This window comes from Rhinopithecus bieti, unplaced genomic scaffold (assembly GCF_001698545.2).
Source record: "Rhinopithecus bieti isolate Rb0 unplaced genomic scaffold, ASM169854v2 scaffold_31548, whole genome shotgun sequence".
Lineage (NCBI taxonomy): Eukaryota > Metazoa > Chordata > Mammalia > Primates > Cercopithecidae > Rhinopithecus > Rhinopithecus bieti.
This window is the reverse complement of record NW_016814470.1, coordinates 6,477,214-6,487,973: the sequence shown is the minus strand read 5'-3', so window position 1 is coordinate 6,487,973 and position 10,760 is coordinate 6,477,214. Positions and strand designations below refer to the sequence as shown.

At 46.0% G+C, this 10,760-nt stretch overlaps 1 protein-coding gene across 3 annotated transcripts in view; it reads right to left on the bottom strand.

The window, feature by feature from the left end:
- Positions 1-239: 239 nt before the first annotated feature.
- Positions 240-10,760, bottom strand: part of PARP16 (poly(ADP-ribose) polymerase family member 16) — a 58,223-nt gene continuing 47,702 nt past the window's right edge. For 2 of the 3 annotated variants that reach the window (XR_001881321.1, XR_001881323.1), the window contains exon 8: positions 1,118-1,136. The gene's annotated coding sequence lies outside the window, so the exon portion shown is untranslated. Of the gene's footprint in view, positions 255-1,117; positions 1,137-10,760 lie in introns of those variants that run through there. The other variant, XR_001881322.1, reaches the window with a different exon arrangement.

The window sequence follows — 10,760 nt, the reverse complement described above, 5'->3', positions numbered from 1 at the left end:
AACAATCAATTACATATTTCTCTCATGATTCTGGGAGTAACTGGGCCCAGCTAGGTGGCTCTTGCTCCGGGTCTCTCTTGCGGTTGCAGTCAGCCACAAGTGCTGGAATCATCTCAGCCTCTTCAGTACATGTTTGGCAGTTGATGCTGGTTGCAGGCTTGGTTTTCAGTGGGCTTTTGGCTGCAACACCTACATGTGGCCTTACTCTCTCTATGTATGTGGCCTGGGTGTCCTCACAGCATGGCAGGTGGGTTCTGAAAGGGAGCATCCAAAAAGAGTTTAAAAAAACTTAAAAAGGGGCCAGGTGCAGTGGCTCACACCTGTAATCCCAGCACTTTGGGAGGCCGAAGTGGGCAGATCATGAGGTCAGGAGATCGAGACCATCCTGGCTAACACGGTGAAACCCTGTCTCTACTAAAATACAAAAAAAAAAAAAAAAAAAATTATCCAGGCATGGTGGTGGGCACCTGTAGTCCCAGCTACTCGGGAGGCTGAGGCAGGAGAACGGTGTGAACCTAAGAGGCGGAGCTTTCAGTGAGCGGAGATCGTGCCACTGCACTCCAACCTGGGCGACAGAATGAGACTCCATCACCCCCCAAAAAAAATTAAATTAAAATTAAAAAAGAGGGTGAGCCAGAAGGAAGCCATATTACCTCTTAGAATCTACCCACGGATGTCACACAGCATTTCTGCCACATTCTGTTAATTAGATACAAGTCATTAGACCAGCCCATATTTAAAGGAAAGTCAGTTAGATTCTACCTCTTGATGGAAAGGATGTCAAAAAATTTGCTGGTCAGTCATGGTGACTCATACCTGTAATCCCAGCATTTTGGGAGGATGAGGTGGGAGGTTTGTTTGAGCCCAGGAGTTCAACACCAGCCCAGGCAACATGGTGAAATCCTATCTCTACAAAAATATCTATATATATCTATATATCTATATATATATACACACACACAAATTAGCTGGGCATGGTGATATGTGCCTGTAGTCCCAGCTACTTGGGAGGCTGAGGTGGGAGGATCACCTGAGCCTGGAGTCGAGGGGGCAGTGAGCCATTTCATTGCTCAACTTACCTTTGATTCATGATGGCGTCACTGTACTCCAGCCTGGGTGACAGAGTGAGACCCCGTCTTAAAAAAAAAAAAAAAAAAAACATTTGCAGATATGGTGTTTTGTTTTGTTTTGTTTTGAGACGGGGTCTCACTCTGTTGCCCAGGCTGGAGTGCAGTGGCACGATCTCAGCTCACTTCAACCTCCGCCTCCCAGGTTCGAGTGATTCTTCGGCCTCAGCCTCCTGAGTAGCTGGGATTACAGGCATGCACCATCATGCCCAGCTACCTTTTTTGTATTTTTAGTAGAGACAGGGTTTCACCATGTTGGCCAAGCCGGTCTCAAACTCCTGACCTCAGGTGATTCACCCACCTTGGCCACCCAAAGTGCTGGGATTACAGGCACGAGCCACTGCGCCCAGCCCTGCAGACATGTTTTAAACCCAACACATCTCTTTTCTGTTTGTCAAGCACTGGACAAGGCACTTAGAATAGAACAGTGAATACTACAAACCATGCCCCGTGGTGCTTACAGTCTAGTGGTAAAGCTAAACATTAATAAAATAACATTACAAATACGTACACAATTATGAACTTTGATGGCTATGGAAGATGAGTCCAGGGATCCATGAGAATTTATATCACACACTTTATGACCTGGACCAGGGAACCAAGAGAGAATTCTTTGCAGAAGAGACATTTGGATTGAGATCTGGAACACCACTGGATGCTAACTCAGTGAAGTGGGTTGAACAAGAGCCTTCCAGGCTGAGGGACACCAGGCCAAGGCTCTAGGGCAGGAGAGACAGCAGCCTGAGAGGCAGCCAGTATGTCTTGAGACAGCTAGCAGGGGCAGGAAGTACGAAACGAGACTGCAATGGTGGGCTAGGGCCAGGCCCCTGGGCACTGTAGGCTGGGTAACGGTATTGATCTTCTGCATAAAAGTTGTGGGAAGCTGGTTGGGTGCGGTGGCTTATGCCTGTAATCCCAGCACTTTGGGAGGCTGAGGTGGGCGGATCACGAGGATTGAGACCATCCTGGCCAACATGGTAAAACCCCGTCTCTACTAAAAATACAAGAAATTAGCCGGGCATGGTGGCGGGCACCTGTAGTCCCAGCTACTCGGGAGGCTGAGGCAGGAGAATCACTTGAATCCCGGAGGCAGAGGTTGCAGTGAGCCGAGATTGCGCCACTGTACTCCAACCTGGGCGACAGAGCAAGATTCCATCTCAAAAAAAAAAGGTGTGGAAAGCTGTTGAAGGGTCACATACTGGAGAGTGATATGAACAGATTTACAACTTAAAGATCACTTTGGCTGCTGTGTAGATGGCCCCAGCCAGACGCTGAGTCAGGCCTGGGAGGGCTGGGAACCTCCTATCTGCAGTTCCTCCCCTCCCCATGAGACTCTCCCACACAGGCTGAAGCCAGCTGCAACCTTGGCACTATACTTCCTTGCCTGAGATTTCAGGCTGAGCACCCTACACTTAACCTACTCAGTCCCTCCTCCCAGACACAGGAAGTCCTGCCATTTTGCATTACTCGGTGAGTCACTCCTTATTTGTCAGTCAGTGGGTGTAATGGATTAAAAGGTGGTCCCAAAAGACGTGTCTACATCCTAATTCCTAGAACCTGTGAATGTAACCAAATTTGGAAAAAGGGTCATCATGGATGTAATTAATTAAGGATTTTGAGAAGAGGAGGACATCCTGGATTATCTGGGTAGACCCTAAATTCTATGTGTCCTTAGGGTCTTATAAGGAGTGAGACACACAGGAGATTTGATTAGAACAGAAGAGGAGGAAGTAGTGTGACCACAGAGAGGGAGATTGGAGTGATGTGGCTACAAGTCAAGGAAGGCCAACAGCTGCCAGAGCTGGACGAGTCAAAGAACAACATCTCCCCTAGAGCCTCCAGAGGGAGTACAGCCCTGCCAACACCTTGATTTTGGCCCAGTGGTCTGATCTTGAACTTCTGGCCTCCAGAACTGTAAGAGAATAAATCTCTGGTTGTTCTAAGCTGCCCAGTCTGTGGTAATTTGTTACAGCAGTCACAGGAAATTAATGCAGTTGGGTGCTTCTCAAGCTGCTCCTTCCTGATGAGCTGTACAGGCTCCCTCTATTTCAGGGGACCTCTAAATGTTGGGGTACCCCAGGCTCAGTTCTCAGACTACTTTTTTCTCTATTCTCTGTCCCTACATTATCTCATCCATTCACTTGGCTTTAAAATACCATTTATTGGCCGGACGCGGTGGCTCATGCCTGTAATCCCAGCACTTTGGGAGGCCGAGGCAGGTGGATCACCTGAGGTCAGGAGTTTGAGACCAGCCTGGCCAACATGGTGAAACCCCGTATCTACTAAAAGTACAAAAAAATTAGCTGGGTGTGGTGGGGCCTGTAATCCCAGCTACGTGGGAGACTGAGGCAGGAGAATCGCTTGAACCTGGGAGGCAGAGGTTGCAGTGAGCCGAGATGGTGCCACAGCACTCCAGCCTGGGCAACAAAAGCAAAATCTCTGTCTCAAGAGAAAAAAATATACCATTTGCTAATATCCTCAAATTTTATCTCCACCCAGACCCTTCTCCTGAAGCCCAGCCATCCCCAGAGGTAGATGAAAAGAGAACTCTTGTTCCAAGCTCACCACCACACCCGTCCCTGGCCCAGGCTGCTCCAGCCACTCCATGCTCAAGTTGGAATGTCATAGCTATCCTGGATTTCTCCATTTCCCTCATGCAGTTTATCCAAACTGCTAGCAAGTCCTGTCTTGTTGTTTAGGTCTTATAATCTCTCTCAAATCTGTCCACTCTCCTCCACACTGCCATCACTGCAGCCACAGCATCTCTCACTCAGGTGACTGTGCCAGCTGCCTGGTGACTCCCATGTCGACTCTCATCCCCTCCATCCCTTCTCACAGCAGCCAGGGTGATTTTTTAAGAAACAAATTAGATCAGGTTGCAGTAGTTTTGACATACACCCATGAAAGCATCAGTATAATAAAGATAACAACCATATCCATGTGCAGTGGCTCTTGCCTGTAATCCAAGCAACTCAGGAGGCAGAGGCAGCAGCATTGCTTAAGGCCGTGAGTTTGAGACTAGCCTAGGCAAAATAGTAAGACCCCATTTCAACAAAAAATAAAAACCAGTTAGCCAGGTTTGGTGGCATGTGCCCGTAGTCCCAGCTACTTAGGAGGCTGAGGCAGGAGGATTCTCTGAGCCTGGGAGTTTGAGGCTGCAGTGAACTGTGATTGCACTACTGCACACCAGCCTGGGTGACCGGGTGAGATCTTGACTCAAAGAAAAAAATGAAGGCCAAGCGTGGTGGCTCATGCCTGTAATCCTAGCACGTTGGAAGGCTGAGGTGGGCGGATCACGAGGTCAAGAGATCGAGACCATCCTGGCCAACATGGTGAAACCGTGTCTCTACTAAAAATACAAAAATTAGCTGGGCGTGGTGGCTTGTGCCTGCAGTCCCAGCAACTCAGGAGGCTGAGGCAGGAGATTCGCTTGAACCCGGGAGGCGGAAGTTGCAGTGAGCTGAGATCAATGCCACTGCACTCCAGCCTGGCAACAGGAAGCGAGACTCTGCCTCAAAAAAAAAAAAAAAAAAAAAAGAAAACAAAAAAAAAAGGAAAGGAAAAAAAGTAAAAGAAAAATGAAAACACTATACCTTAATGACCTCCAAAAGTTCTCTCATGCTCTGTTGAAATCTAACCTTCCCTTCCCCACTTCCCATCTCCAGGCAATTCACTGATCTGCTTCTGGTCATAACAGACCTAGTTTGCATCTCTGAATTTTATATGAGAGAAAACAAGTATGTACATTTTTTTTTTTTTTTGAGACAGTCTTGCTCTGTCGCCAGGCTGGAGTGCAGTGGCACGATCTCGGCTTCTGCAAGCCTCTGCCTGCTGGATTCACGCCATCTCTCTGTCTAGCCTCCTGAGTAGCTGGGATTACAGGCACCCACCACCACGCCGCAAGCCTAATTTTTTGTATTTTAGTAGAGACGGGTTTTCACCGTGTTAGGCAGGATGGTCTCCATTTTCTGATCTTGGGAATCTGCCCACCTTGGCCTCCCAAAGTGGCTGGGATTACAGGTGTGAGCCACCATGGCCTGGCTTGTTTTTTTTTAATACAGGGTCTCACCCATCACCCAGGCTGGCATGACAATGGCTCACTGCACCTTGACCTCCTGGCTCAAGCAATCCTCCCACCTCTGCCTCCCAAGCAGCTGGGACTACAGCATGCACCACAACGTGCCCAGCTAATTTTTTTCTTTTGTGTTTGAGACAGAGTCTTGCCTCTGTCACCAGGCTGAAGTACATGGGCACGATCTCCGCTCACTGCAAGCTCTGCCTGCTGGGTTCAAGTCATTCTCCTGCTCAGCCTCCCAGTAGCCTGGGACTACAGCGCCCCACCACCGCCCGGCTAATTTTTTTTTTTTTCGTATTTTTAGTAGAGACAGAGTTATAAAAAAACACAACATGTTATGCCCAGTGTCGTCTCGATCTCCTGCCTGTGGATCCGCCCCACCTCTCGCCTCCCCAAAGTGCTGGGATTACAGGCATGAGCCACCGCGCCCGGCCAATTGTTTTGTATTTTTTGTAGATGGGGTTTCATCATGTTGCCCGGCTGGTCCTCAAATCCTGGACTCCAAGCAATCACCCACCTCAATCTCTGAAAGTGCTGAAAGTACAGGCGCAAGCCACTGTGCCTGGCCATGTACTCTTTTTTATATGGCTTATAATTTGAAATTCATCATGTTCATTGTATCAGTATTTTTTATTGCTGAGTTGCTAAGTATTTTCATTGTATGAATGTACCAAACAATTTTTACCCATTCACTTGATGGATGAACATTTGGGCTGGTCCAGTTTTTTTTAGCTCTTATATGCAAGGCTGCTGTAACCATTCATGTATAGTCTTGTATGTAGCTTCTGCTGTCGTTTTTCTGTGTAAATACTTAGAGAGAAATGACTGGATCATGTGGTAGGTTATGTTTTTTTTTTTTTTTGAGAAATCCCAAATTTCTTTTCTTTTTTTTTTTTTTTTGAGACAGAGTCTCGCTCTCTCGCCCAGGCTGGAGGAAGTGGCCCATCATCAGCTCACTGCAAGCTCCGCCTCACCGGGTTCAACACATTCTCCTGGCCCTCAGCCTCCCGAGTACTGGGACTACAGCACCCGCCCCATGCCCGCTAATTTTTTCTGTATTTTTAGTAGAGACAGGATTTCCACCATGTTAAGCCAGAATGGTCCCTCGGTCTCCTGACCTCGTGATCCACCCACCTCGGCCTCCCAAAGTGCTGGGATTACAGGCGGTGAGCCACCGTGCCCAGCCTCTATTTTATTCTTTTGAGACAGAGTCTCGCTCGGTTGCCCAGCCTGGAGTGCAGTGGTGCAATCTCGGCTCACTGCAACTTCCGCCTCCTGGGTTCAAGCAATTCTCATGCCTCAGCCTCCCTAGTAGCTGGGACTGCAGGTGCACACCACCACGCCTGGATAATTTTTTGTATATTTTTAGTAGAGATGGGGTTTTGCCACGTTGGCCAGGCTGGTCTTGACCTCCTGACCTCAAGTGATCTACCTTCCTCAGCCTCCCAAAGTGCTGGGATTACAGGCATGAACCATTATGCCCATCCAAACTTTTTTTTTTTTTTGAGATGGAGTCTTGCTCTGTTGCCCAGGTTGGAGTGCAGTGGTGGCACGATCTCAGCTCACTGTAACCTCCGCCTTCCAGGTTCAAGTGATTCTCCTACCTCAGCCTCCTGAGTAGCTGGGGTTACAGGTGTGTGTCACCACACCCAGCTAATTTTTGTGTTTTTAGTAGAGACAGGGTTTCGCCATGTTGGCCAGTCTGGTCTCGAACTCCTGACCTCAGGTGATCCACCCACCTTGGCCTCCCAAAGTGCTGGGATTACAAGCATGAGCCACCATGCCCAGCCAGTTTTCTAAAGTGCTTATACATTCTTACCACTAGTGTAGAACTGGTTATAGTTGTTTCACATTCTTGCCAACACTTCATATGGTCAGTCTTTTAATTTTAGCTTTTTAAGTGGGTGTGCAGTGGTATTTCATTGTGTTTTAGTTTACATTTCTTATAACCAAAGAGGATCCTTTCATGTGTTTATTTGCAATTTGTGTATCTTCTTTAGCAAAGTGTCCGGTTGAAAACTTTTGTTCATTTTTTTACATTTGTCTTTTGTATTGTGTACATTTTTATGTATTCTAGATACAAATCATTTATTCTTCATATATTCTAAGTATATAAGGAAGTTTTTTAAAAAATATATTCTAGATACAAGTCCTTTGTTGGATATATGTTTTGCAAATATTTTCTCCCACTGATAGCTGTCTTTTCATTTTTCTAGTGGTATCGTTACAGAGCAAAAGTTTTAAATTTTAGTGAAGCTTATAAACTTTGTCACTGATTATTAGTGTTTTGCCCAACCTAAGATTATAAAGATTTTCTCCTACATCATCTTCTAGAAGTTGTATAGTTTTTGCTCTTGTATTTAGATTTGTGGCCTATTTGGATTAATTTTTGTGTATGGTGTGAAGTAAGGATAGAGGTTCATTTTTTTTGCCACAAGATATCCAGTTGTTCTAGCACCATTTGTTGAAAATACTATCTTTTCCCCAAAGTACCTTGTCACCTTCACAAAAAATCAATCGACCATATGTGTATATCTCTATTTCTGGATGGTCTTTTCTTTTTCAGTGATCTATATGTTTATCTTTATATCAATACCACACTGTCTTGATTATTGTAGCTTTATCTGTAGTCTTGAAGTCAATTAGAGCCAGTAATCTAATTTTATAATTCTTTAAAAAATTGTTTTGGCTATTCAAGATCCTTTGCATTTCCACATACATTTAGAATTGGCTTGTTGTTTACTACAAAAAAACAAAAGATTGCTGCAATTTTGATAGAAATTATTTTGAATCTATATGCCAATTTCAGAAAATTGTAATCTTGAAAATATCACGTTTGGCCAGGCGCAGTGGCTCACGCCTGTAATCCCAGCACTCTGGGAGGCTGAGGCGGGCGGATCACAAGGTCAGGAGATCGAGACCATCCTGGCTAACATGGTGAAACCCCATCTCTACTAAATAATACAAAAAAAGTAGTCGGTCATGGTGGCAGGTGCCTGTAGTACCAGCTACTCGGGAGGCTGAGGCAGGAGAATGGCGTGAACCCGGGAGGCGGAGCTTGCAGTAAGCAGAGATTGTGCCACTGCACTCCAGCCTGGGTGACGGTAAGACTCCGTCTCAAAAAAAAAAAAAAAAAGAAAAAAGAAAATATCAGGTCTTCTGATCCATGAACAGAGTATCTCGCACCACTTATTTAGATCTTCTTTAATTGCTTGCACATGTTTTGTCAGATTTATCCCTAAATATTTTGGAGTTCTGATGGTATTAGAGATTGTTTTTATAATGTCAATTTCCAAGTGTTTGTTGCTCCTATAGAGAAACACAATTACTTTTCATATATTAATCTTGCATCCTGCAACTTTGCTAACCTCACTTGTTCATTTTATTTATTTATTTATTTTTTGAGATGGAGTCTTGCTCTGTTGGCCAGGCTGGAGTGCAGTGGCACGATCTTGGCTCACTGCAACCTCTGCCTCCTGGGTTCAAGCGATTCTCCTGCCTCAGCCTCCCAAGTAGCTGGGATTACAGGTGCCTGCCACCACTCCCAGCTAATTTTTGTGTTTTTAGTAGAGACGGGGTTTCACCATGTTGGCCAGGCTGGTCTCGAACTCCTGATCTCAGGTGATCTGCCCACCTCAGCCTCCAAAAGTGCTGGGATTGCAGGCGTGAGCCACTGCGCCTGGCCCCTCACTTACTCATTTTAGGTTTCCCAGATTACTTAAGATTTTCCATATAGGTGCCATTTATAAATAAAGATAGTTTTACTTTTTTCTTTCCAAGCTATATGGTTTATATTTTTCTTCCTATATTGCATTGACTAGAACCCCCAGTATAATCTTGAATAGAAATGATAAGAACAGATATTTTCTACCTCATTCTCAATCTTAGAGTGAAAGCATTCAATCTTTAACCATTAAGTATGATTTTATTGTTGTTTTTAGAGAGTAGGTCTGGCTCTATTGCCCAGGCTGGAGTGCAGTGGCGCGATCTCAGCTCTGCAACCTCTGCCTCCCCAGGTTCAAGTGGTCCTCCCGCCTCAGTCTCCCAAGTCGCCAGGACTACAGGTATGCACCACCATACCTGGCTAATTTTTGTCTTTTTTGTAGAGACGAGGTTTCACCATGTTGCCCAGGCTGGCCTCAAAATCCTGAGCTCAAGTGATCTACCCTCCTTGACCTCCCAAAGTGCTGGGATTATAGACATGAGCGGCCATGCCTTCTTGGAATATCTCTGTCTGGTTTTGGTATCAGGGTAAGGGTGGCCTCAGAATGAGTTGGGAAGTATTCCCTCCTTTTCAATATTCTGGAAGATTTTATATAAAGTTGGTATTATTTCTTCCTTAAATGTTTAGTAGAGTTCACTAGTGAAGGCATTTAGGCCTGGAGGGTTTCATTTTATTTTTTTGTGGGAAGGTTTTAACTATTACAAAATTCCATTATATATTTATTCTTGAATGTGTGTCACACTTTCGCATAAACCCTCAGGGCCTTCCCCTCACTCCTCCCTAAGTCCTTACTGTGGATCCCAAGGCCCTGTCTCCTGTTTGGTAGGCTCCTGCCCTCCTCTGCAGCCCTTCCACATGCTGCCTTCCCCTTAGGCAAGAACCACCAAGAAGCTTCTTGTCCACCTCTATACTTACTGCCTCCCCCTCACCGTGTTCCAGTAACATGGATCTTCTGGCTATCCCAAGACTATGCCAAGCTCTTCCCCACCTCAAGCCCTTGGCATTGCCTTTCTCCATGTGGAAAGCTCTTCCACAGGCTTTTTGCATGGTCATTTCTCATTCTCAATCCCCAGGTCTCAGATAATGTGTCAGGAAGGTCTTCCCTGACTTTGGTTATATCCAGGGGAGGGCCTGTTGGATACTGTCTCCCACAGAATCTCACTTACTTCCTTCATAATATATAATATACAGATCACACTCTATCATTGTTTACTTACTATATTAGTCTATTCTCACACTGCTAATAAAGACATACCCAAGACTGGGTAATTTATAAAGGAAAGAGGTTTAATGGACTCACAGTTCCGCATGACTCGGAGGCCTCACAATCATGGTGTAAGACGAAGGAAGAGCAAAGTCACATCTTTTTTTTTTTTTTTTTTTTTGAGGTAGAGTTTCATTCTTGTTGCCCAGGCTGGAGTGCAATGGCATGATCTCGGCTCACCGCAACCTCCACCTCCAGGTTCAAGCAATTCACCTGCCTCAGCCTCCCTAGTACCTGGGATTATAGGCATGTGCCACCAGGCCCAGCTAATTTTGTATTTTTAGTAGAGACGGGGTTTCTCCATGTTGGTCAGGCTGGTCTCGAACTCCCGACCTCAGGTGATCCACCTGCCTCGGCCTCCCAAAGTGCTGGGATTACAGGCGTGAGCCACTGCGCCCGGCCTCAAAGTCATATCTTACATGGCAGCAGGCAAGAGAGCGTGTGCAGGAGAACTCCCCTTTGTAAAACCATCAGATTGGCCGGGCGCGGTGGCTCAAGCCTGTAATCCCAGCACTTTGGGAGGCCGAGACGGGCGGATCACGAGGTCAGGAGATCGAAGACCATCCTGGC